General features: G+C 38.5%; 1 long non-coding RNA gene across 1 annotated transcript in view; it reads left to right on the top strand.

The window, feature by feature from the left end:
• LOC116856988 overlaps positions 1–26,866 on the top strand; it is a 54,112-nt gene that overhangs the window by 677 nt on the left and 26,569 nt on the right. The gene's annotated exons all lie outside the window — the stretch shown is intronic.

Here is a 26,866-nt window from a genome sequence, read left to right on the forward strand (position 1 = left end):
ATGGTCTTGGGGTCCTGGGATCGAGCCCCGCATCGGGCTCTCTGCTCCGCGGGGAGCCTGCTTCCCCCTCTCTCTCTGCCTGCTGCTCTGCCTACTTGTGATCTCTCTCTCTCTCTGTGTCAAATAAATAAATAAAATATTAAAAAAAAATAGTCAATTCATTTTTACAGCGCCTTTTAGACTGATACTCTTACATTCTCCAGAAGGAATAATCATTTTCTTACTATCTTTGACCCTGTGTGCACTTATTAAACTATGAAAACAGAACATGTTGGTAATGCAATAAAAGTCATGTAAAGGTTATTTTAATGAATTTTCATAATTTAAATAAACTACCCAATAGGATACACTTTGGAATAATTCTTGATTGCTTTCTCTTGAAAAATACTTCTTTCCCCAAGAAACAAGATCATAAAGAAAGCTTATTAAAGACTGTGAAAGAAGTATTTTCTTAGAAGAGGATTTCCTTGCTGTCTGTTATTGTAGGCTGGTTAGTCCTCACACCTTCTTTTAAAATGTGAAGCAGGAAAACAGTTTGGTAAGCAGCTGAAAGTATTACTCTAGGGGCGCCCAGGTGGCTCAGTACGTTAAGCATCTGCCTTCTGCTCAGGTCATGATCTTGAGCCCAGAGAGCCTGCATGGGGATCTGCTTCTCCCTCACCCTCTGCCCCTCCCCACCCCTGCTCGTGCTCTCTCTCAGATAAATAAAATCTTTTTTTTTTTTTTTAAGTGTTACTCGGGGCGCCTGGGTGGTTCAGTGGGTTAAGCCTCTGCCTTTGCTCAGGTCACGATCTCAGGGTCCTGGGATGGAGCCCCGCATCAGGCTCTCTGCCTGGGATCGAGCCATGCATCAGGCTCTCTGCTGGGCAGGGAGGCTGCTTCCCCTTCTCTCTCTCTGCTTGCCTCTCTGCCTACTTGTGATATCTCTCTCTCTCTCTCTCTCTCTCTGTCAAATAAATAAAAATCTTTTTTAAAAAAGTATTACTGTAAATTCTGGAAAACATCTTTAGTAGTGTAGCCTTAGGCAATCAAGTTGAAACCAAAATACACCACATACAATTTTATTTTATCACTTATTCTAATAATATTTTTTAAAGTTTAGCTGAAATGGTATTTGCTTGGCCAAGAATTGCTAAATAATGAAGTGGGGCTTTTGGTTTGTTTAATCCTTCCACCCCACCCCAGAACATTAAAATGATTGGCTTCTCCAGGTGAGACTATCACACCACTCACCCAAATGGCATTTATTGCCCAACAAGTGGAACCTGAGAGCTCAAGAATGAGATGAGCTCCCCCACATTCAACAGCTGCACACACTAATCCCCCCTTAGCTGAAATCTGTGACATTCCTGGAACAACTTCACTTACAATCATTTTCTGCCCATCTATATTTATCACATCTGCATGTTATGTATCTACCAATGCTGTGCCATTTCCTCCTTCTTACTAGGATTGCCAGGAATTTTACTTTTGTTTTATTTTCTGTTTCTTTTGCCATACCTGCCTAGGAATCAGGATTGTCTATCCATCTCCAACTTATTCTTCAAGAAGTTCTACAGGAATTGTCTTTCTCCTATTTTTCCAAATACAGAAATTAGACATGCATCCTGAAGTTCTGAGATTTAGTCCTATATATTTGCAAAAGAACCACAATAAAAAGATTTTTTTTAACGGCATAAACCTGAAACTAGAGGATTACCAAAAGCTTCCTTCTTAGTTACTAAGAGTGTCATCTTTTGTCTACCAAGATAAAACCACTGATGCACCACAGGTAAGCTGTGTAATCTGAGGTTCCACTGACCAAATTGAGTTCTAATAATCCAGGGCTAGAAACTATACAAATGTCAATTACCTCCTTAACTAGAAAATCTTTTCCATAGCAGCTAAGGAGGTATCTCACATCAGTTGGTTGGCCAGGCCCCATAATAAGAAAGTGTGGATAGTTTAACAGAAAGTATCCTCATTCCTAAAAAATAATAAATTACATATGAAGGGAAAGGGAATTAATATTTATTGAGTAACTTATGCCAGGCACTGTGCTGATCACTCTAGAGACAATACTTTTTTAAAAGATGGCAAAGTGACCACAAAAAAATTAAAAACGGCATTAACTTTTGAGAATAAAAAATTAAAGAAAACCTAAATGTTTTCCAATAGGAATTCGTTAATAAGAGACTAACCCTAGGGGACCCTGGGTGGCTCAGTGGGTTAAAGCCTCTGCCTTCGGCTCAGGTCATGATCCCAGGGTCCTGGGATGGAGCCCCACATCGAGCTCTCTACTCAGCAGGGAACATGCTTCTCTTCCTCTCTCTCTGCCTGTCTCTCTACCTACTTATGATCTCTGTCAAATAAATAAATAAAATCTTTAAAAAAAGAGAGAGAGAGAGTAACCCTATAACAGAATATTATTCAACCATTAACAAAATGAATTATTCCATCTATACTTTAAAAAAGTAATAATATGGGACAGCCGGATGGCTCAGTCAGGTAACCATCTGCCGTCAGCTCCGGTTGTGATCCCAGGGTCCTGGGATTAAGTCCCGAATATGATCCCTTGCTCTACCTCTGCCTGCCACTCCCTCTCCTTGTGAGCTCTCTCTCTCTGATAAATAAGTAAATAAGTACATAATTTTAAAAAAACTAATAATCTAGTGCAGATGAGCCTTTTTAACTTATATATATATAAGTTACTTATGTATACTTTTATATGTTATATATGTTATTTCAGTTACATAGTGACTTGGAAAAATAAACAAGAAACATGTTAGCTCTGGAGACTTTTGAGAAGTAGCTACCCTTTAGAATGGTTTAACATATTCCCATCTGCATGTTATTTTTATCATTATAAAAACATGGTCACTAAAATCTACATGGCCACAGAGTTGTTTTCTGTGCCAATACTTAAAACAGGTTGATCTTTTTTTAGCTAAAACTAATCAGAACAGATTTCCTGGAGCATGAAACCCTAACTAGGCTTCCTACTAAAATGTACACAGAAGTCAGCTCCCAATTATGACTCAACTCAATGGAGTATTTGCCTAAAAGCATTCCAGAATAGCCAGGATAGGTGATGCACACAGTTCATTGACATGGGAAAAAAAACCATAACAGGGATCTGCTTAGACATCTGGGGGCTGTGTTTCATGGTTCATAGATGGTGTGAATTACTATGCAAGTGAAATCAGCAATTCTTAAAGAACAGGAAAAAAGTATATGAAGAAAGAGAGCAAGAGGAAAGGGTTTACCCTCAAATATTTATCATCTCATAAATCACAGCCTCTGTTTTCTGGCTATTTGGGATTCACTATCTTCCCAGGTATCATTTCCCATTTCTCTGCCCCTACCTATTTGCAGGCATCTCGCCATCACTACCACTCACTTACCCATGACTTCTCTGTTTCTGTAATATTTTATGTTTTTTCTCAACTTCTCTAGACCAGAAATATTTCTAGTAAGTGTAGCCAAACTCCTCATAAACCCCGTCACATATCCCTTCCTGTCTATATCCACATCTAGTCTCACTTCATTAAACACACATTTTTTTCCTTCCTCATTTTTATTTCTCTCCTTTTCTTCCCCTAATACTCCCACCCCACTTACTCTAATGTAGACTTGCAACCTTACACTGGATTGTGTACATACTTTACATACATCATTTACATAAATGTACTTACATATGACCTCTTGAGATTTTTGTGTGCCAGGAGTCTCATGCCCCAACCTCCAAAGAATGACTGGCTCTATACACATTTTGAAACTCAGAGACCCTCTAATCAAACATTCTTTCTTATCTGCAAGTTTTCTTCTATCAAGAGCAGAACACCAGGAAAACACTCAGTTGAGGAGGGCAGGCCTTGTTCAAATAAGACCGTCTTTGTTCACATTTCTTAAGATCTGAGAGGTTGGCAGTAAACATTAATGCTGTCGTTTTTGTGTTGCATTGGTTGTGGCTTTCTAGAGCCTTTGCTATTTACTAGACCTTTGGAGTCAGGATGCCGTTTGCCTCTATCTGAAGTAATTCAAAGGTACGGAACACTAATTTTGCACTCAAATAAATCGCACGACCATAGGAATTCAGCCCATATTCTGAAGGAACTGAACACCATTCCAGAGTACCCAAAGGTGCCAAAAAATCATAAGAACATTCTCTGACAAGACTGAATCAGAACAAAATGCCAAATTGCTAAAGTGCTCTCCTCTCTCAGCAATCTCCAGGTATTTACTCCCTATACCCTGAATATGCCCCAACCTTTCAACCTTCAACTCTGTCTGCTCCCACTGCCACTTACCTGTTCTACTCTTTGGAAGACCAGCTTTGCCTCCTGTGAGAGTAAATGTCCAAGTAAAACTAAATTCTCATAATTTATTGTTTGACTTTGCATCAAAGTACTTTGGCACTTGATGTGAGCTGATCTGACAATGAGGTTGGCCACACTCCCTTGGTTATCATACCTATTTGAATAGACTAATCTTGTTGGCTGGGCCACAGTCCCCTCTCTCATCTTCTAAGTATAATCTGTATCAAAATTATTTATGTTACTATATTTCTCTTACAGAACTCTTCCAAGTTAGTGTTGCCAATCTGGCAAACTAATTTAAGCTAACTCTTTAGATTATGATAAGGACTCCTAGGATTGCCTCTTTCATACAACATTTAAATTTATAGGACCCTACCAATGCTAATACTTTCTACCAATGCTAATACTTAATACCAAAATACTTACACAAAGTATGACAGGTCTAACAAGATAATCCTGGGGCGATGGGGTGCTTGAGTGGCTCAGTGGGTTAAAGCCTCTGCCTTCAGCTCAGGTCATGGTCCCAGGGTCCTGGGATCGTGCCTCACATCAGGCTCTGCTCCACAGGAAGCCTGCTTCCCCCTCTCTCTCTGCCTGCCTCTCTGCCTACTTGTAATCTCTGTCAAATAAATAAATAAAATCTTTAAAAAAAAATTCTGGGGTGAGATAGTCCATTTAAAGTCTTCAAAAAATTTGTTAAAACCTAGCCACATTAGTCTACCTACTTCAAGGTCAGATTTGTCTTTATATTATGCTGAGTGTTGCCCAAATTTCAGCTCCTCTGAAACTAAATAAATTTAGTGTCAACTGCTATATTCATTGTCCTTTTGATACATGGAAATAGTCTTTATCAGTACTTACTTATACGTGAACGCATAAAGACTCTGGGCTGTGGGTTGCACTTGGTAGGAGGCAGAAGGTGGAAGAAGCTGTGGGCGTGAGGCTGGTCATTGCCAGTTAACAACAGGTGCGAATACTGCTCTTTAAATTTAGCCATTGCACTTGGCATCTTGTCTCTCAGCCGTCACTTATGGCAACCACTGCTGATTTGGAAAGGATCAAGGAAAGAATGACAGAAAGGGTCACATTTATGAAAAGGCGGAGAGAAAAAGGGCTTTGTTCTCTTTTATTTATTAAAAGCTAGCTTAAGAAATAAAAAGCAGCATGAGACTTGGAAAATGTAAAAACAGCTTAAAAGAGTAAAAGGGGGAAGAAAATTATTCAAAGAGATAATAATTATTAACAAATCATTCTTAATTAGGCACTTAAGCCATTCCAGCTGCCAAAACTTGGGAGCAAAATTATCTAAAATGTGGGTAGAGACTCAGAAAATAATTACAATTAATTGTGAGTTGGGATAAGAGGAGGGGACAAGACCCACAGGAGGATAATTCACTCATTTGATCAGTCAGTCAAGAAAAATATACTGAATCCCTCTTATATGTTGGGCAATATGTGTTAGGAGAAACTTCCCAAAATTCACATTTTTTGCATCATGTATTACTTTTTCTAAAATGTTCATCCTAACCTTGAAATAGGATCAATTCTTCCCATAACTTTGCAGTCCAACATTTATAGATCATTCAAAAGAATTGCAGAAAGATCCCTTGAGTTATCTTGGAGTCTCAATATAACATAAATTTAAAACACTGCCAACATAATTAATCACCCAACAAAATTAGTAAGAAGACATATGAAGAAATGGTAGTTTTTTTGTGCTATCATTATGTAGTAGGTTACAATTCTATTTAAATAGTTTTTAACTAGTTCATTGCCAGAGTATGAAGAAAATTTTAATCTCAGAAAATTATAAGAAGACATTGCAGGCCTCCCTTCATGCCTTGCTCTGCTAAGATGTACAGATTAGGTTGAAACAGGGTTCCTTGGCTTTTCCAGCATCAGAGAGAATAACTCATTTAATAGACTTGTTAAAATTTAAGCAAGATTTATAGCACCTATAGATGTTACTACTTTAAGGCCCTGAAGCAATTGGTTCTATTGGCTATTCAATCAAAATATGATCCTTATTAAGAAGAGGAAATTTTCACATAATACCACTAGATTATAAACCTACGATAGCATGTAAATGGGTGCTAATTCAGAATCCTGAGCTATTTGGGTTATTATCCATGATATTTTATAATTATTATTAAATTCCCATAATATAGAACTCATTTACGATGATTTGAAAAAGATTGTAAAGCTCTGATGGTTCTTCTAAAAATAGGCCTTTGCTGCTTTCTTATCAATTTTGTGTTTTGGAAGATGAAAAAATATAGATATAGACAATTTCCTTTTTGCAAACATGGGTCCTTTTCCCAAAAACAGGCCTGGGAAATGAAAAGAATCTTGTTAAATCAAATTTTACATATAGGTTAATAGTAAGCAAGCTAACTTTGCAAAGTAAAACCCTAGTTAATCATTTCCGGAGTGCATTCTTTAGGATTGTAATTGGCAATCTTTGTTCCACCCTGGCAAATAAATTTTAACGCACGGTCATCACAAACAATAGCTCACTAAAAGTATCTCAATAAATAAGATGGACTTCAGCTTATACAAAATGCCAAGTGTGTTAGTTGTAATACTTGTGCCCAAATATCTCCTTACATTAAAGAATCTGAAACATTTCTTGAATTTAATAAGAGAGCTTATTGTAGTACAGTATTCTAACTACAATAATGGCTATCCCTGAGTTCCAAGAAATTTATTCATTATTTCAATAAATAAGGTGATTTGTTGGTTTGGTTACCACAGCTAACAAAGAAGCAAACAGACAAAAGAATCTGGCCTCAAAAACTTACCATAATAAGAGGTAAGGGAAATAGGAGAGTATTGTAGAAGGGCATTTTACTTATTTTTTGAGAATGTGGGAAGGGATCTCAGGGGATTCCTTTGGTGAGATCTGACAGATTAGTGGGAGTACATGCCAGATGGAGACTAGTAAGATATGATACCAGAGAGGCATCAGGAACCAGTTGCATAGCATCTTATAAACCATATTAGGGAATTTGGACTTTATCCAAAGAATATAAGTTAAGTCTTGAAGAATTTTAGAAATGGGAGAGATTAGAGAATAGATTGGAGACCAGAGAGACTAGAGGCAAGAAAATAAATTAGGAGATCTAGGCAAGAAATGCCAACAATACGGTTTATAGTATTGGTCATGGGAAAAACAGACTACTTTGAGAGAGATTGTATATAAGAAGTTGAATTAAAAGGTATTGGTAGGGCGCCTGGGTGGCTCAGTGGGTTAAAGTCTCTGCCTTTGCCTCAGGTCATGATCTCGGGGTTCTGGGATCAAGCCCTACATGGGGCTTTCTGCTCAGCGGGGAGCCTGCTCCCCCCCTCTCTCTGCCTGCCTCTCTGCCTACTTGTGATCTCTGTCTGTCAAATAAATAAATAAATAATTTTTAACCCCCCCCCCAAAAAAAAAAATAAAAGGTATTGGTCATTGATAGGATATTTAGGGGTGGGAAAAATGAAGGAGAGCTCTGTCTTACTCGGACAACTTGGGTAAATGCTGGTGCCATACACTGACAGAGAAAACAGAGAAAGCATTTATTGGGGAAGATGATGAGTTAAGTATGTATGACAGGGGTGCCTGGGTGGCTCAGTCAGTTGAGTGCCCACCTCTGGCTTTGGCTTGGGTCATGATCTCATGTGTCATGGGATCCAGTCCCACATCAGGCTCAGTGCTCTGCAGGGAGTTTGTTTGGGGGATTCCCTCTCTCAGCCCCTCCCGCGACTCACACATGCACCTACACATGCTCTCTCCCTCTAAAGTAAATAAATACATCTTTAAAAAGAAAGAAAAGAAAATGTTGTATGACAAGTGACTTGAGACATCCAAGCAACAATACTTATCAGATAGTTGGTTATTTGAGCCTGATGAATAGATTGTGGAAATAGATGTAGGGGTCATCAGCATACAGATAGTTGGTAAGGGAAGCCATAGGAGTGGTTGAAACCATCCAGAATGAGTATGGGGAAGAAAAGATGAAGAAATTAGTTTCCATTTAATGTTCTTCCATAATACATGCTTAACAAATATTTGATTTGAGTAAATGAATCAATGAATAAAAACAGGAGTCAATAAAATCTAGAAGACATTTTTAACAACTGCACAGGACTTTTTCAGTATTCAGTATTGATATTCACTGACCTCAGACAGTTAGTGCTTATGAGTCGTTCAGTTTTCAAAAATGTTCTGGGTCCTTGAAGATTTTTTTTTAACTTACTGCAAGATTCTTATTTTGTTACAATGACAATATGTGTAAAGTTCCCAAGCAGAGTTCTAACACTTCAGAAAGAAGCAAATTAACATACTTGGGATAGTTCCTTGCACATAATTAATGGTTTAAAATCATATGTTCAAAGAGATTTGTGGATCAATAAATAAATACATAAGTGAAATACATATTCCTATCTTATCACGATAGAGAATGTTATAGTACCTCCACTCCACTGCTCTTAATGTTTGTTGAGGTAATTCAGTCCCTAGGGACATTTAATCAAAGGAAGAACACGTGTACTAGTAATGCTGCCTAGGCATATTTTATTTATTTATTTATTTTGCCTAGGCATATTGACAGAGAGCTGGGATGATACTGACACAAACCCGTGTCCAAAATATACAAAGAGCTCTCATCAATAAGAAAAAGGCAGCAACCCAATAGAAAAAAATGGACAAAAGACTTGAACAGATAATTTACAAAAAGAGGAGATCAAAATAACTAATAAACAAATGGAGATGTGCTTCACTTCGTTACCAAACAGAAATGCAAATTAGAAACCATAATGCAAGGGTGCCTGGGTAGCTGGGTCGGCTAAGCGTCTGCCTTCAGCTCAGATCATGATCTCAGGGTCCTGAGATCCAGTTCTACATGGGGCTCCTGGCTGAGCAGTGAGCCCACTTCTCCCACTCCCTCTGCCTGCCACTCTGCATACTTGTGCTCTATCTCTGTCAAATAAATAAATAAAATATTTTAAGAAAGAAAAAAACACACAATGCAATATAGCATTTGAAGCCCAGCAAAATACTCAAAATGAAAAAGATGAAAAATACCAAGTTTTTTCAAGGACATGTAGCAATCTCAACTTTCATATGTTGCTGGTGGGAGTATATATTGGCACAACCACTGTATCAATCATAAAGCAGTCAGGAGACAGAAACCACACCAATTACTTGAAGAGGCAATTTAATATAAAGAATTGCTAATAAAGTCCCATTCTCTAGTTTTAATAATTCCAATCATTTTCTTTTGTTCTCTTAGCCAGAGGGATTTTAGCTGCTTCCTGCAGTTGCTACACCATGAGTCTTTCAACTTCTCTTTTTACCCTTGCTGTTAGTTAGTTAACATCTTTCCACCTAGTTAACAATTATTTATATTAAATTATCTCCTCTCAAGTAACTGGTATGGTTTTCCGTCTGCTGAGTGATACGGAATTAATCCCAGGAGTGATCCAAGAAGCAGACTGTCAACTACAGAATTGGAGAATTGTTGTGATCAAGTCTGTGGGCTTGAAAGCAGTGTTGAACTCTTCATCAATAAAAAACACGATGCTAGAGGGGCACCTCGGTGGTTCAGTTGTTAAGCGTCTGCCTTCAGCTCAGGTCACAATCCCAGGGTGCTGGGATGGAGCCCTACATCAGGCTCCCTACTCAGTGGGAAGTCTGCTTCTCCTTCTCCCTTTCTCTGTGCCACTCCCCTGCTTGTGTGCTTTCTATCTCTGTCAAATAAATAAATTAAATTTAAAAAAAAAAGAAACATGATGCTAGAAATCCGTGGCATGCAGTATATTCACATTTAATCAAATTATCACCTGTAGGTGAATGTGATTAATGGCCTTCTAAGTAAGACAAGTATCTTGGGATCCAAGTGGCTGCTGCACTTTATCAATATGGGAATAATGATGACTTTGAGGACTGTCATGGGGCCTGGGACCTAGATACCTAGAGATGTGGTTTTTCATGTTATCGAGAGTAGAAGTATAGGAGCGAGGGTTTCTGATTGAAACTGTACACCTCTTACATCCTAGTCACCAGCAGTGATCCTCCTACACACTATGGGAGTAATTCAGACTTAGAGATCTTTCTGGGAAACTACTCTGTGCACATGGGAGGAATAACTGAGCTATTAAATTCAAAACTGGCCAAATTACTAAAACACACATTTCTATTACAAATAAAAAGATAGAGACTTAAAGGCAGAAATAAAGCACCTTGGAAATAATTTAGTCCTAGTCTCTGATTGGACCAAAAAAAAAAAAAAAAATTACAGAGAACCAGAGAGGTAAGTACTGAGGACCTACTAGCACTAAGTGCTTTAATATGTATTAGCTCACTTAATCCTCTCACTAACATTATGACTAAGAATTAGCATTCCCCTTTTGCAGATGAGGAAATTGAGCTTAAGTAATTCATGCTAACTCAGTACCCAAACTCAGGAATGAAGGACTCCAGCATCCACACTCTTTTTTTTTTTTTAAGATTTTATTTATTTATTTGACACACAGAGATCACAAGTAGACAGAGAGGCAGGCAGAGAGAGAGAGAGAGAGAGGGAAGCAGGCTCCCTGCTGAGCAGAGAGCCCGATGCGGGACTCGATCCCAGGACCCTGAGATCATGACCTGAGCCGAAGGCAGCGGCTTAACCCACTGAGCCACCCAGGAGCCCCAGCATCCACACTCTTAACCATTAATGTAATCTCTAGAAACCAGACTTATCAATATACAGTTCTTTTTTTTTTTTTAAACTTTATTTTTATTTACTTGAGAAAGCGAGCAAGTGAGAGAGCACAAGTTGGGGGACAGCCAGAGGGAGAGGAAGAAGCAGACTCCCACCAAGCAGACAGCCTGACCTGGGGCTTGATCCCAGGACCCTGGGACCGTGACCTGAGGCCAAAGGCAGACGCCTAACCGACTGAGCCACCCAGGTGCCCCTCAATGTCATACTGTTGAAGCTACAACTCATCATTGCTTTTCCTCCCAGGCTGAATAAGGATACAATGTCGGGGGGAAAGCCACACAGAAGGTTAAACCTGAGAAAAATTTCACAGGTTCTCTAATGCAGTCTCAGTCCATGGTGACGTCATTGAAGTCTAAGCACACACCATACTTGTCCAAAGCCACAAAGCTATTTTTCCCCCAAAGGAGAGGACATTTATTTATTTATTTTAAAGGGTTTTTTTGAAGGGTGGGGTGTTTGTGTTTTTTTAAATAATCTTTACACCCAATGTTGGGTTCAAACTCATGACCCTAAGATTGATAGTCCCATGCTCTTCTGACACTGCCAGCCAGGTGCCTCTCACAAAGCTATCTAGTGGCAGAGGCAGAACTATAATCCAAGTTTCATGACACTCAAGGCAAATTTTTTTTTCACTATACCGCAAAATCTGCCCCTCCCACATTCTCTTCCTTCAGAGGTAGGTATTGGTATAGGGTCCAAAGTTCTTATTGACCCTTTAAATAGACTGGCTGATGTGAGACAGGCAGGCTTGTTCATTAAATGTACTCAGCTTCCCCTTCCTGGTCTGTATTCAATGCCACCTCTCCTTTGGTACACTGGCAGTCAGGGCAGCTACTATGTGCTGTGCTGAAAAGACCCTGTTTCAAACTGTTCTCCATGACCTTCGCCTTGATACTTCAAACTCTCACAGTGTTTGCTCCCTTGGGTGGAAACACCGGAAACCTCTGCTAAAATGCCAATGGCCAGTATAACTAAAGGAAGGTCTTGTGGATTCCTTAACTAGAATTAGTTTATGCAATTGTCACTCATCTTGAGGAAGAGTCCTGAAGGAGCGGGACTCTGGAGAGATTAAGAGTTTTGCAGCAGAGGGGCGCCTGGGTGGCTCAGTGGGTTAAAGCCTCTGCCTTTGGCTCAGGTCATGATCCCAGGGGATCAAGCCCCGCATCGGGCTCTCTGCTCAGCAGGGAGCCTGCTTCCTCCTCTCTCTCTGCCTGCCTCTCTGTCTACTTGTGATCTCTATATGTCAAATAAATAAATAAAATCTTAAAAAAAAAAAAGAGTTTTGCAGCAGAACTGAATGGTATAGGACAACCTGAGACAGGTGAGACAGGTTCCACTGGAACTTTTGGGGACAGGTCATGGCCATATGAAGTCACTGAGCCCCTGGGGAGGTGAGTAGAAAGTGGAGCACGTTTGTATAAATTCGAGAAAGAGACCTTTTCTGAGCATCTTGGAGAACAGGGCACAGACTAGATTTCTACTTTTATTGGCCCAGCTTGCACACTGAACAACCATTTGTGATAGACTTGTGTAAATCACGTGCATCATCATATTGCTGGGGGGCTGTCCTGCCTGCCACCTCTGCTGTTGCTCATTTCCCCAAGATAGCCACAGAAAAAAAGAGAACTAACTTTCCTAACTCACAGCCCTCAGCGAATTTACTGAGCTCTTACTCTGTGCAGTCAGTCATCACAAAAAAAAAAAAAAAAACCTCAGTGAGCTAGATATTATTTTCCCAGCTTTACAGATGAGGAATATAACAGCCCAAAGAATTTAAGTAATTTCCCTCAGGCACACAATGAAGACATTATCCAAAGAGGCCAAGTACAGTGTGAGGAGCTGAGTCAAGCTGGGTCTGTCTGATTCAGGCTTATCTTTGTCTCCCTACACCACACCTCTTCACAGAAAGCTGCTTCCTAGAGTTTCCATACTTGCACATTTTCAGTCATGCCAACCCTATTCTTTACTACACCGCGTTGACCTTCAAGGGTCTAATTTAACACAGGTAAGCACACAGGTTTCTCATTTGTAAGTGGACCATCTGGCAGGCAGCATATGGAAGCAGACCCTTTAACAAGGTCATAGGAAGGTTAATTAAGTCTAGATTGTAAAGTATTTTTCTAAAATCTGAAAGAAAGAAAAAAATACAGTTAATGATAATACTGAGTACTAGTGGGGTGCCTGGGTGGCTCAGTCAGTTAAGCACTTGCCTTCAGCTCAAGCTGTGGTCCAGGGACATGGGATCAAGCCCCCGTTCATCAGTCCCTCACGTCTGCTCGTGCTTTCTCTGGCTATCTCTCTCTCTCAAATAAATAAATAAAATCTTTAAAAAAGCAATGAGTACTAGCTAACAGCAAAGTGTTATCCTGGGTGCTATAATAAACATTATAAATCTTGCTTATTTATGTGACAGACAGAGATCACAAGTAGGCAGAGAGGCAGGCAGAGAGAGAGGAGGAAGCAGGCTCCCTGCTGAGCAGAGAGCCCGATGCAGGGCTCGATCCCAGGACCCTGGGATCATGACCTGAGCCAAAGGCAGAGGCTTAACCCACTGAGCCACCCAGGCGCCCATAACATCTTGCTTAATCCTCACCATAGCCCTTTGAGGAAAATACTAAACAAGCCCTTTTTTTTTCAGATAAGTAAAACATGACATTAAGAGTTTACTTACTAAAGATCTCCTGGCTGAAGTTAGTGGAACCAAGATATGAATACAGGATATCTTCTAACACATACTTTTTCCTCTATATTATCTCCCCTGATAAATGGAACAGTTTAGTGCATGATAAAGATCTCAAAGAAATTCCTGTAGTATCTTATACCATTAACTCCAAAGTAATCACCCTGAGGCCTTAGGGTTAGTGTCATGATAAAAATAGCAATATAAAGGAGAGTTTGTGTTTTTTTAATAATTCCATTGATATGTTAATTTCTTTGATATGTTTCAGTATACTAGATGATTAGCACCTTTTGGGTAAATTCCATGTTTTTTACTTTTTCTGTTTCTTTCACTCACTCAATCATTATTGAATCACTACTGAACAGTATCAATCTTTCACTGTGGAAAAGGCACTATAGTGCCTAAAACTGAGCTTGCTGTATAATAAACTCAGATTTTCATTGAATGATTAGTTACAGAAGAAAGAGGCTTTACCTGAAGTTCTCTAAATGTAATTCCATAGGAATTAATCATCAATGATTTTGATAATTTCATCACCAACTTACTAAGACAGTATTCCACAGGTAGGGATTGAGTCAGAGTCTATGTCTAGTGTAACAGCTTGAACTGGTGGTAGTAGCAAATGCTAGTAATTATAACTTTTAGGGAGTAAGTAAATTGAAAATAGTACTTGTTTGCTTTTTCTCTAACATTTTATTTCTTTAAAAAATGTATTTTATTTTTTAAATTTATACATTGTATGTTAATTAATTGAATTAACATATAATGTTTTATTTCAGGGGTACAGGTTTGTGATTCATCAGTCTTTTTTAAAAAAATATTTTATTTATTTATTTGAGACAGACAGAAGGAGATCACAAGCAGGCAGAGAGGCAGGCAGAGAGAGAGGGGGAAGCAGACTCCCTGCTGAGCAGGGAGCCTAATGCGGGGCTCCATCCCAGGACCCTGAGATCATGACCCGAGCTGAAGACAGATGCTGAACCCACTGAGCCACCCAGGCGCCCCTCATCAGTCTTATATAATACCCAGTGCTCATTACATATGTACCCTCCCCAGTGTCCATCACCCAGCTACCCTATCCCTCCACTCCTCTTTCCTCCAGCAACTCTCAGTTTGTCTCTAACATTTTAAAGACTCTCTAATACCTAACATTTGGCTATGCTAATATCAAAAGTTTGTAACCCAGATTATTCATTAATGTCCTCTACCTTGTTTTACAAAGTAGAGGAAACCCTTTATTTACAGCAAGTCAACTCATAGTTCTCACTTCAGGACTCGGCCTACAACCAGTAAGTTCATTTGTAGTACTCTTAGTGGACCCAAAACGAACAGGCATATGGTGCCCAGACTTTTGAGGAAGTGCGTTTCTACTTTCTTGCAACAAAAAGAGCTACAATCTGATGTCTAATGTCTATACTTTGGTGAAGAGATATAAAAGAAAAATAGGTATGCTAAACAAATATTCCCACATCCAGTTCTCAAAAAGTCATCAAGTAACCTAAGGTTTATCTAGAAATTGCCTCAAAGGTAAAAATAAAAATATTGGCATAGACTTCTGTAACATAGTGGAAAGGGTATTGGAAGTGGTTTTGGAGAACTATATTTTGTTAGTTTTTTAAAAAGATTTTATTTATATATTTATTTGACACAGAGAGAGAAAGAACACAAGCAGAAAAGGAAGAAGCAGACTCCCTGCTGAACAGGGAACACAAAGTGGGGCTCGATCCCAGGGCCCCAGGATCATGACCCGAGCTGTAGGCAGACGCTTAACCAACTGAGCCACCCAGGCAACCCAAGAACTAGATTTTAAACCCAGATCTAACTACAATACAATCTGTGTGGTAAGATACTCAACTTCTGCTTCCTCATCTGTAACACAATATTCTCCTCTCTGGGTTTTTACAAAGGTTAAAAAAATAATAATGCACATGAAGCTAAGTGGCACTCTAAAAAAAGTCAGCTTATTTAAAACCAGAAATATTACGTTAAATATGTTTCTTTTTTTCTTTGTTTTTAACAGGAAAAAGACCAAACATATTTAATAACATGTATACCTCCTGTATACATGGGAGATAGCCAGAAAAACTAAGTAACTCCAAAGAAGTCTCTTTATCTGCTAATTTGCTGAAAAAAAAAAAAATAAGAATTATGAAGCAATAAGATCTTTGTTTCTTTCTTTGGCCCCTACCTTCCTGGCATTCTAATTTATATAAAGAGTTTCACCATTGAGGAAGTCTATATGAGCTTTATATCCCTTCCAGCAGGGCAAAATGCCCATGTCCTCATGTAAGTTATATGAGAAAAGGATCATGTGTCAGCTTATATAATGAGAATTCATCTCACTGTATTGCATCTCTTAGAATCTTTTTTATTTAGTGAAAAGTTTTTTGACTTCTGAATTATGACTTCTCATTCACTCCGTTTTACAAGGTTAAACAGCAGATCCCTTAAAATGTGGGACAAAAGATGACACCCCTCCCCCCATTTCTATTTTTTTCTCTCCTTCCCTGGCCTATTCTCAGAGCTTAGAATGGCCCACATTACCCCTTAGACTGAGACAGTGGACTAGCCAACACTTTGAAAAACTGAGGTTTCCAGCTTGCTGATTCATACCTTCTTTAAGCAAAGATGATTGTTTCTAACTTATAATGTATTTTTTCTGACACCTAATGAGCTTCAGTCAACCAAGACCCTTTTTATATAAGCAACAGAAGAAATGATGATGTGCAAAAAGAATTCCAACTTGAGATGTTTTTTTCCCATAGGTAAGCCAAAATACAAATTCTTCTGTCCAACTATAATGAAAAGTTAACTGAACTCACGCTAGTTTGTCTCTAATAGCATTCGGTTGCCACTTTTTGATGAAGTTCGGCAAATTAGTCCTGCAGCATAATGGCAGGATCAATGGACAAAGAGTTAGAAGATTTGGACTCTATTTTCTGTTCTAGCTCTGGCTCATTACCATTTCTTTGCCCTGACCATCTTCTATTATTACTTGGAATCTCAATTATATCAGCAATGCAGAAAGATTTAGAAAAACCACCCTGTAAGCTAACCAGTAAGATGTTGCTGTCTTAGTTCTGCAATTGGTGGACCGTTGTGGTCTCTGGCAAGAAATTGGCTAACTTGGTGCCTCAGTTTCTTTATCCATGAAGACATGATAAATTATTTGTTCCTCTTTTCCCACCAGTTCCCTCACAGAAATGCAGTAATGGAGATGGTATTGACGCCATAAAAGATTTTGACCTCTCTAGGCTGTTGCTAAGTAAAGAGAAAGTCTTTTTCATATCTCAATTTGCATTTTCAGGTACTTAGTGCTGCCTGAGGTTGCCCCATATCAGTTCTATTTGGAAAAGATTACTTTATATATGGTTATTCTTTGCAGAATATTTGCAGAAATAAAACGGGTCATTAAGAACATGCTCCAAGAGGGGCGCCTGGGTGACTCAGTGGGTTAAAGCCCCTGCCTTCGGCTCAGGTCATGATCCCGGGGTCCTGGGATTGAGCCCCACACTGGGCTCTTTGCTCGCCAGGGAGCCTGTTTCCTCCTCTCTCTCTCTGCCTACTTGTGATCTCTGTCTGTCAAAGAAATGAATAAAAATCTTAAAAAAAAATTTTTTTTCTCCAAGAAAACAAAATTTTTTCAAAAAATTTGTGATTGTTGGCTGTTAAAAATTCTTGATTCAAATGATCACCCTAATCATCTTAACTTGAAAGAGACAGCTTGTTCATTCAGAGCTGTCTATTGCCATGCTGTCTAGACAGCAAATACCAGCTAAAAAATGAGGATTCCACTCAGTTGATCCTAGTTATTCCAGGATTTTTGTAAAATAGCTAAGAAAAGTATGTAGGTACTGAGTGATCTTAAAATCTAACAGTAGCTGACAGAGAGCTTCTAATCTTGGTTTTGTGTGTGTCAAACCTAAGAATGTTATAGGAATAGTCACCTATCTCATGTAGATAATAGGAGCATTGATAGATAATAAGTCTATCCTGTCTAATTGCTAGAAGAATGATTATCCTTACAATGCCCATTTTAATTTTTGAGGATTGTGATGGTAATGTATCTTGTTTTATAATCTTTCCCCCCACTTTTTTTTGTATTCAAAATATGTTAATTGGGATGATTTCCCACTCATCTTGATTCAGGGTGCTTTTAGTGCTGCTTCCATCTGAAGGTGGAAGCACTTTGCTTTTCCTCCTGTGGGCTGGCACTTTGCTTTTCCTCCTGTGGGCTGGCAGAGGACAGTGGAAAAGCCAACACACAAACTATTGTTTCTGCATGGCTAAAGATGGTGGTGATTTTATAATATTCTGGGCATTTCATGGCCATGAAGTAGGAATCAGGCTCTGCACCAGGTGTTTCTTCTTATGTTTCCTCTTCTCTTCTGAAAAAGGATGGAGGAGATCCTTCTCAAGGAGCATGTTCTCATTGGGAGGTCATCACTGCTGAAAAGGCTGTTGTACAATCTCTTTGTCACAGCATATGAACAGATCCAAAGCTCAGGCAATGAAAGAAAAAATTCTTAGACTGAGACATAAAATTGTATTAATTCAAAGACAGGTCTGAAACTGAAAAGATCAATTTATAGGGCAAAAGAAATAGAAGAACATATGTACCAAAATTTGCAGCCAAGGAAGACCTAAGGTGTCGAACTGAGCTGGTAACTGACAGAGATTCCTATGGGCAAGTCAGAACTGCATGAGCCTAGCAACAAGTATTGGGGATTAGTCACTAGGTAACTGGAATCCAAAGGCAGGAAATCCAGTTACTTTGGTTACAAAAGATACACATAACCTATCAAACTCTTCAAGGAGAGATCACTCGTTCATTCAGTAAACATATATTAAGCACCTATATATGCTGGACACTATTTTAGACATTGGGAAATAAGCAGTGAACAGAACAGAGTTCACTGAACTTGTGTAGCTAGTTGGGATGTGGGGGGAAGGCAAACAATAAACAAATAAGTAAAATACATAGTTTGTCCATAGAAGTAAGTTCACAGAGAAAATTTAAGTGGGGAATTTCTGGGCTTGGGAAATAGAGCTGAAGGCAGACACTTAACGACTGAGCCACCCAGGCACCCCAGTCAGGTTGCAATTTTTTTTTTTTTAAAGATTTTATTTATTTATTTATTTGACAGACAGAGATCACAAGTAGGCAGAGAGGCAGGCAGAGGGGTGGGGGGCTGGGAAGCAGGCTCCCTGCTGAGCAGAGAGTCCCACGTGGGGCTTGATCCCAGGACCCCAGGATCATGACCTGAGCGGAAGGCAGAGGCTTTAACCCATTGAGCCACCCAGGCACCCAAGGTAGCAATTTTAAACAGAGTGATAGAGAAGGCCTTCCTGAGAAGATGGCATATAAGCAAAGACTTGGACTAGACAAGAGTGAAGGAGACAGTCATGCAGATATCTATGGAAGAGTGTTCTAGGCAGTGAATAGAGCAAATGCAAAGACCTTGAGGTAGGATCCCACCCAGCATATTTGAGGAAAAGTCAGGAAGTCATCTTGGGGCAGAGAGAGGCAAGGGGAAGAGTAGTAGATGATGTCAGAGAAGTAAGAGAGAGACATCAATTATGTCGGGCCCTGAAGATCATTGTGAGGCATCTGGCTTTACTTTGAGTAAGATGACAAACTATCAGAGAATAGTGAGCAGAGAAAAAGCACAACATGACTTCTGGCTTGAAAGGGGGGATCTTACTATTGTTTTGAAACTAAACCAAAAGGAAGCAAATATGGAAGCAAGACCATTCTGGACACTATTCCAATAATCCAGGGAAGAAAGAAAAGGTGCTCAGACAGGCTGTTATGCTGAAGTGAGAAGTAATCAGAAGTGATTCTGAAGGTAGAACCTTCAGGATATGCTAATGGCCTTGAAATTAGCAGGGAGAGAAAGAGAAGAGTCAAAGATGACACCAAGATTTTTGTCCCGAAAAACTGGAAAATGGAGATGCTCTTTATTGATATAGGGAAGAATGTGGGAGGAGTCTTAAGTATCTTTGTGTCCTCATGGCCCTAGCACAATGCCAAACACTTGGGAATGTTTGCTGAATACCCATAATCTAACCTGAATCTAGTTTCTGTGTATTTGAGATCAGAATTGTTCTAGATACAGGACTGACTCCTTGGGGTTACTTAGTGAGGGCTTGGTTCCAGACTCTGGGAGGAGATTAAAATCATTGATGTGCTAAAGCTAACTTGTACTAGCTAGCAAGAACCAACTGCTAAGTTTTTGAGATACTGCAAGCCAGGTGGTGAACACAGTGTTGTTGTTGTTGTTGTTTAAACTGACATATAGTGTATTATTAGCCCCAGGGGTACAGGTCTGAAACACAGTTGTTTTTTAAACTTGTTACATACACTTACAGTTGGTAATTAAAAACAAAGGTAAAAGTACCTAAAATTCATCATTTCCTCATTATTTTACTACATTTTACTATTATCTGTGCCCTTAAGGTTATTAGTGTTTGTTGTAGCCATACGATAGAAATCCTGTAGAATGGTGTGCCACGGTGCATCTCTTCCCAACTCTATGTTCAGTGTTGCTATGTCAGTAGCTTTAAAATGGCCGTGGTGTGAGTATTTACAATACAGAAATTGGCAAATGCTACAAATGAGGGCTCTCCCCCCTCCCTTTCCTGACTCAGGGCTGCTTAAATCTATAAGTGGAAATTTAGTCGTGTCGCCTTTGAAGACAATGACAGGGGATGAGCAAACCGTTAAGTATCTTGTGAATACACACCAGGTATAGGAACGGCACTCAGAGTATTTATTATAGCATATGGTTATGCAACAGGTTTTCCCTGTTCTGGTGAGCGAGGGTTGGGGACTGAGGAAATTGTAGTAGGAGAAAGACAGGGATTTCCACATAGGGAAAGAAAGGCCTTACTGATTGACCCAACTAGGAATTGCTGAAAAAGACTAGCATCTATGGTCAATCAAGGGCTTGGTAGAATAAACCTGGAGCAAATTACAAACTGTTAACAGAGGACATTAACAGCTTTGGACAGCTTATTTGTTTATCTGATATTATAAGGGATAAGGAGAAAATGGGGACTAGTCAATGCCATGAGTAGTGACTGCATATTTGCAAAACTTTCCTGTATTAAGACTCATATTTTGTTAGGCCTTGTAAAAAAGAAACATCAAGCATACCAAAGACACTCTCTAATTATTCCTGTGAGACAGCTAGAAAAACAGCATAGTTTAGTTTTGTCATTTTTATTTTACAAAGAAGAAAGCTGGAATCCAAGGAATAGAATATAAATGGGTTATTGAGGATAACAGAGTGAGTGAGAAAATTTAGGGGGGAAAGTGTGTTCATATATTTATGTAGGTGTGTGTATATATATAATATATATATATTATATATATTATATATATATAAACAGACAACAGACAACAGTCAAAAAGCCCACAGCATTTAGTGATTAATTTTGCAAGGGAAGCAAGAGTAAAAATATATTATTAATTAAAAGGTGACAATTAAAACAACAAAAACGTGGAAATGAGAAAGGAGACTATGAAAAATATATCTTCGATCCCCAGTTTTTCTCAAATCTTTCTACTTCACTGATTCTAAATGGTTCCAAAACTGTTCTTTTTTTTCCTATTCCTTAAAAATATTCATTCTTCATCTCCCATTCTCTCTCACTGGCTTTTTGTTCAAAGCTCAATCTTTTTCATTTATGATGTTTTCACGAAGTTGTTTTGCATAACACAGTAAGAAATCATATTTAGCAGAATCTCTTGGTTTGAGCATTAGCCTTTTTTTCCCCCAGACAAATTTACGGATGTGAGGATGTAGAATTACTGGGTAAAAGAATAGGAACATTTTGAAGGCTTATGGGTTTATCAAAACTTTAGTGATGTATGAGAGTACCTATTCCTTGTACCCTGACTTATTTGATATGATTGTTTAAAATATTTACTAAGTTCCTAAGAGAAAAATGGATATTTTATTAATGTTTTAGTTTTCATTTCTTTGATTATTAGTGACACAATATTTTTTTTTCATTTTTCTCACTAATATGGTATCTTTTACTATCCACTCCTTTGAGGCTTAGTGTGCTTTTATCAATTTGTATCAATTTCTTTATATAAGAAAGACAACAGCCCCTTGAATTTGGTAGTTTTCACAAATATTTTCCCATTCTGTTGCTGCATATTCACTTTGGTTAACTTAAAAAAATTCATATTTTCCTTTGAGTTTCAAAAAAATTGCTGCCAGGTATATAAAAATAATTACCTTTGAGAGGCTTATTACATATTCTGTTCTATTTTCTTCAGATTTTTCCATTGTTTAATATTTTATACCTACTCTTTAGTTCATCTGGAATTTATTTTGATGTATATTATGAGAAGATGCTCTAAACTACTTTTTTCTTTTTTTTAATTTTTAAAGATTTTATTTATTTATTTGAGAGAGAGTCCAAGCAGGGGGAGGGGGACAGAGAGGGAAAGTGGGGGAAGCAGACTCCCTGCTGAATGCAGAGCCTGACAGGGCGCTGAACCCCGGGAGCATCAGTCTGAGTCAGTTGGTAGAGCATGCCACTCTTGATCTCAGGGTTGTAAGTTCGAGCCCATGCTGGGTGTAGAGATTATTTAAAAATAAGATCTTAAAAAGATGGATAGATAGATAACTATTTTGGAATGGTTCTTCCTTTCTTGACTGACTTGTGAAATCCCCTGTATTACACTTATTTTTTTTTTAAGATTTATTTATTTAAGAGAGAGAACGAGCAGGAGGAGTAGAGGGAGAGAGAAACCCAAGCAGACTCCACACTGAATGTAGAGCCCAACACGGGGCTTGATCATACAACCCTGAGATCACAACAGGAACCAAAACCTTGAGCCAAAACTAAATGGGATGTGTAACCAACTGCACCACCCAGGCACACTGACCCCATATTACACTATAAATTCCAGTGTATAATGGACTATTTCTGCCCCAGGCTATTTTTTTTCACATGTACTTCCCTATTTTAATATAGTAGCTTTGGTATATTATTATATTCAATTGGTTTTGTCCTTTTTTTTTTTTTAAAGATTTTGTTTATTTGACAGAGATCACAAGTAGGCAGAGAGGCAGACAGAGAGAGAGAGAGAGGGAAGCAGGCTCCCTGCTGAGCAGAGAGCCCAATGTGGGACTCAATCCCCGGACCCTGAGATGAGGACCTGAGCCAAAGGCAAAGGCTTAACCCACTGAGCCACCCAGGCACCCAGTTTTGTCCTTTTTTATAATTAAAAAATGTCTCATCTATTACTTGCATTCTCATTCTCCCAGATCAAGTTCTGAATCATTGTACCTGTTACAAAGACTTTGGTAGTAACGACAGTCATTTTGTCTTTGATAGAACAATAGTTACTTCCCTAATATTACTGATTGTATTAGCAATTATTAATTAGGTTAACCATAAAGAAAGAAGTTTATAAAGTTAACTCATGCTTATTGAATTCTATAGGATTGTCTGAAGTACTTCTAAGTCTTAGAATTTGGATGAAAAAAGATTTTTTAAGACTTAAGAGTGGGGGCACCTGGGTGGCTCAGTGGGTTAAGCCTCTGCCTTTGGCTCAGGTCGTGATCTCAGGGTCCTGGGATCAAGCCCCGAATCGGGCTCTCTGCTCAGCAGGGAGCTTGCTTCCCCCTCTATCTCTGCCGGCCTCTCTGCCTACTTGCGATCTATGTCTGTCAAATGAATAAATAAAATCTTAAAAAAAAAAAAAAGACTTAAGAGTGACAGGGGCACCTGGGTGGCTCAGTTGGTTAAGCATCCAACTCTTTATCTCAGCTCAGGTCTCTGTCTCAAGGGAATGAGTTCAAGACCTGCATTGGTACCATGCTGGACATGGAGCCTACTTTAAAAAAAAAAAGAAGGGGCACCTGGGTGGCTCAGTGGGCTAAAGCCTCTGCCTTGGGCTCAGGGCATGGTCTCAGGGTCCTGGAATCGAACCCGAGTCGGGCTCTCTGCTCAGTAGGAAGCCTGCTCCCCGCCGACCCGTCTCTCTCTGCCTGCCTCTCTGCCTACTTGTGATCTCTGTCTGTCAAATAAATAAAATCTTCAAAAAAAAAAAAAAAAGAAGAAGACTTAAGAATGACAAAAAACAACTATGCAAAGTTCTCCCTGGGAGGCTATTTTATGATTTGGAAGAAGAAATATTTCTCTTTGAAGCAAATAAATACAAAGAATATAAAACTCAAAGTGATTGAAAATATAAATTTACATGCTTTTGAGTATATTTTATATCTTACAATAAACCTTTCACAATGCTTCTAAGACTGAAGCCTAAGCATTGTGAACAATTTAACAACAGAATTACTTGTACTCATTGTTCTAATTCAAGTTATTTTCCACATACATTAATTTTCCTAAACATTACTCAGAGACCCCCAAAAGTTAAGATTTTCTTTCTCAAATTTATTTGTTCTTCAAAAATAATATAATTCTAAAAAAATAGTATAATTCTAAGAACCGGTATAAAAACTGAAAGAAGCTGGGATGCTTGGGAGGCTCAGTTGGTTAAATGTCTGACTCTTGATCTCAGCTCAGGTCTTGATCTCACCATCATGAGTTCAAGCCCCATGCTTGGCTCCATGCTGGGCATGGAGCCTATTTAAAAAAAAAAAAAAAAATTGAGAGAAGTTGAGAACCACTGTAACCACCATAGTCTAATTATGGTAAATATTTTTTGGTACTTAAAAAAGTAGAATTTGCATTCCTATGTTCATTTCAGCATTATTCACAATAACCAAGATATGGAAATAACCTAAATGTTCATCCATGGATGAATGGATAAAGACGGTGTATATACAGACAATGAAATATTGTTCAGCCTTTAAAAAAGAAGAAAATCTTGTTATTTGGGACAACGTGGATGAATCTGAAGGACATCATGCTAAGTGAAATAAGCCAGATGCATGAAGATAAATCCTGCATAATCTCACTTATATGTGGAATCTAAAATAATTATACTCAGAAACAGAAGGAAAATGGTGGTTGTTTGGGGCAGGAAGAGAGAAATGGGGAGATATTGGTCAAGGGATATAATGTTTCACTTATACAAGATGAATAAGTTCTGAAGCACTTATGAACAACAACGTTTAACTATAGTTAACATTATCATACATTGGAAATTTATTAAGAGTATAGATCTGGGGGCACCTGGGTGGTTCAGTGGGTTAAGCCTCTGCCTTCGGCTTAGGTCATGATCTCAGGGTCCTGGGCTCGAGCCCCGCATCAAGCTCTCTGATCAGCAGGGAGCCTGCTTTTTTTTCCCTTTCTCTGCCTGCTGCTCTGCCTACTTGTGATCTCTCCCTCTCTGTCAAATAAATAAATAAATAAAATATTAAAAAAAAAAAAGAGTATAGATCTGAAGTGTTGTCACCACATATACACACAAAACATAATTAGGTGACATGATCAATTATGTTAATTATCTTGATTATGGTGATTATTTCACAATGTATATGTACTTCAACTCAAGCTGTACACCTTAAATATATACAATTTTTTCTGAGACAGAGAGAGAGGGGGTGGGGCAGGGAGAGGGGCAAACAGAAAGGGAGAGAGAGAATCTTAAGGAGCTCCATGCCCAGGGCAGAGCCCAATGCAGGGCTCGATCTCACGACCCAGAGAGGATGACATGAGCCAAAATCCAGAGTCAGACACAATAACTGAGCCACCCAGGTGCCCCCATACAATTTTAAAATTTTCAACTATATCTCAATAAAGCTGGGGGTGGAGGAGTAAAAATTAAATGCCATTGTCCTCACAAGAACTACTAAGCTTTCACACTTTTAGATGATTCTCTACAGGGCTCCACTATACAGTCTTCTCCTTAATATATGAATGTAAGTCAGATGAAAGGTAGCCGAAATATTCAATTTGGAGTATTTTCCTAGGAGTCTATGATAATTCTTTAGAGTCTTATCTACAGTTGTTCCTAGCAATGTTTAAGTTTCTTTATTATTTGACAAAGGCGTTAGCCCTCCAAAAATAACCAGGAAACTGGACTTGCCCGATAGCAACAGAGCCATTCTTTGTAAATGGGAAGCAGAAGGCATGAGTGGGAACTCACAAAAAAACAGCTTCATATGTCCTACATTTCTTTTTCAAAATGATTCTATCAAAGATATTTTATTATAATCTTGGTTTCTGTTATAATTGGCTCCCATTTCAAAAGAAGCTGGCCGTGTTGGAAAAAATGTCAAGAGTATCCAAGATTTATATGTTCCCTTTTGTCATTTATAAAGTCTTTGAGATATGATTTAATTTTCTCATCTTGCTTTTCTAAACTCTTGCTCATAAAACACATATATTCTACCTCTGATTTGTCATGTTTCTTTACACTGAATATTTATACATTTTCTAGATCTCTGTATTACTTGATTTCCAGTTGCTGAACCTTGCTCTGCTATCTTAATAAAGCATAAATGGTGTCTGCTGTGGAACTGGGTTTATTCAGGCCATTGAATAACCACACCCTTATAATTACAGATCTGGTAGTCTTCACAGAGTGGTACAGTCAGCACTAAAATATTATGCCACAGGCATTTATGTAAACACTATTTTTGAATGAATCTGGAAACCAGCCAAGAAAGTCACTAAACACCAAAAATGTACGGCTTATTCTTCATCTCTATGCAATTAATAAGCGAAAAATTTAGTAAGAATGATCTCACAGTTACAAAAGTATGACTTTTTATGTTTTCCACAGCTCAGAGAAAGCTTCCTCCTTCCCCACATTAACTAATAACCAGCAACTGTTCGAATTATGCTGGGAAAACTTAGAATAAGGGGATTCTGGAGGGAAAGTGACAAGAAATCAGTAAATGTCAGCTTCAGTGCTTTTCCAGAAAACAGTCAAAACCTTTTAAGAGTTATCTGCAACAATAGGGGTGGTTAAGTAAACTATAATTAATTTATGCAAGGGAATGTTATATAGTCATTAAAAATAATGTGTAAATTTGTTTTTATTGAGGGAGATATTTGATTATGGAGAGATATTTATAACACAAAAATTGATAAAAGGAGCATATAAAAACATGATCTCACTTTTGTTTAACATAAAAATAGTACTTGTATATATGCATGAAAAGACACATATCAAAAATATAGCTTGTAGGTGATGGTGA

This window comes from Lontra canadensis, unplaced genomic scaffold (assembly GCF_010015895.1).
Source record: "Lontra canadensis isolate GAN:19392208 unplaced genomic scaffold, GSC_riverotter_1.0 scaffold3, whole genome shotgun sequence".
Taxonomy (NCBI): Eukaryota; Metazoa; Chordata; class Mammalia; order Carnivora; family Mustelidae; genus Lontra; species Lontra canadensis.